A 1,784-nucleotide genomic window follows, 5' to 3' on the forward strand; every position below is an offset into this window, starting at 1 on the left:
CCGCCCCGGGTCACGTGGGCGGGGGAGGGAGGATTAGGAGGAGCCTTAAAGGAGCCACTACGCGCCTTCGGGCCATTTTCCCCCGAGAGCAGCTTCGGAAATGGCAGTGAAATGGCAGTGGCTGTCCTAAGCTGGGGCTGCAGGGGAGAATTCCTGACGTTCCTGGCGTCACCTCAGCGGGGAGCCGAAGGTGAGGCACGCCTGGGTCAGGTGTGGCTTCGCCATCCCCAGCCTGGTTTTAGGTAACGAAAAGAATGTCTGACCCTCCAGGTTCTCGGCTGCGGCTGTCTTTCCAATCTGGCCCGCGTATGCTTCTCCCGCCTCTGGGTGCTTTCTAGTTTCTGGGTCGCCAGATAGAAAGTACCGGCTCAATTTTGGCCTCGCTTCTCTAATGAGGAAGAAGGGGGCAGTGGGGACGCGCGGACACCTTTACTCTCGACTGCTTCTAGCATGCTGCTTCATGTCCCTGGAGCAGCGTCCCCGTTTGAAAACCTGGGGCTGAACGTCTTTTCTGTTTATGCCATACATGTTACGCCACCATATGCGCTAGGGATCTAGGTTAAGACCCTGGAGGCCCGACAGTCATTACTGCCTAATGATACTACTAGGTAACTTTTTTTTTTGTCCACTTTACAAACATAGGCACTACGTGGGTCACAACCCAGTTGACAGTATGAATGATGTTACACCAAGATCTATAACCTTGATAGCATTATTTAGGGTACCATCCCTTTATGTATTACATTCTGGTCAAAGTTTGTTAAAAAAAACCCTGTATGATTTCACATGCAGTATTTGATTGAAGCAGGTGGTTGGGGTATTGGGCACCTGAGGCCAATTCAAGGCCTTCTGGGAACTGTAGTTCTCTTTGCTTAAAAACTATTCCAGAGCTTTGTGGGAATTGTAGTCTTCCCATACACTAATCCAAACATAGTGGGGTGTTTTTTGCTTTTTTTTTTTTTTAGCTTTCCCGACGACATGAACTCTTTCCTCAGATCATAAATACCCAAACATTGGCTCCTGCTTAAAATTTTGGTGGACACAATGATCACATATAGCTCATCCATAGTGCTGACACCAAACTCTTCCAACAGAGGGGGAGATTGTGTGTTATCACCACTGCTAATCATGGAACATAAGTGTGAGGTATCTTCCAGGTGCTGAGGTTATAGAATTGGGAGGGTCCTCAGCCAGGGAAGCCCACTTGCACTATCCCCTTGTCAAGTCTCCTTCACACATAGCACCTGCTGGAGTTGTGTGGAGTGTAGAGCAAATGGCATGAGAGGGAGAGGCTGTCTAGGGTGGGGTAGTCATACACACGCAGTTTCCAGACAGAGTATAAAGAAAAAATAAAGTGTTTTGTTTTTTTTTTTATTTTGTGGAAAACAAAAGCAGAAAAACTAAAACCCCAAACTCCAGAAAAAATCCTAAAAAATACGTTTTGTTTCTTAAAAAATACTGTATAAGTCTCTACTCCTCTCCCTCCCCCCCAACAGCCCTCCTTTTAGCCTTTCATCTAAGTGCCCAACCCCCTCCCCCACCACTATTCATCCTTCTTGCTATTGCCCCCACTTCTCCACATCTACCCAGAACGCTCACCCCCATGTTCTCTTACCTGGCACCTGACATGGTTCTCCCTAGAGTTTTGGTGAGTCTTTACCCATAGTCCCATTCCCCAGCATGCAAGAACTGTCTCCCCACTTCCTTTTCTGGAATTCAATAATCCTTTCCCCCTACCACTCCCTCTCCCAAGGATCTATTCTATGCAGGAGCACATAAGCAGC

The sequence above is a fragment of the Crocuta crocuta genome, unplaced genomic scaffold (genome assembly GCF_008692635.1).
Source record: "Crocuta crocuta isolate KB4526 unplaced genomic scaffold, BGI_CrCroc_1.0 scaffold762, whole genome shotgun sequence".
Classification (NCBI taxonomy): domain Eukaryota; kingdom Metazoa; phylum Chordata; class Mammalia; order Carnivora; family Hyaenidae; genus Crocuta; species Crocuta crocuta.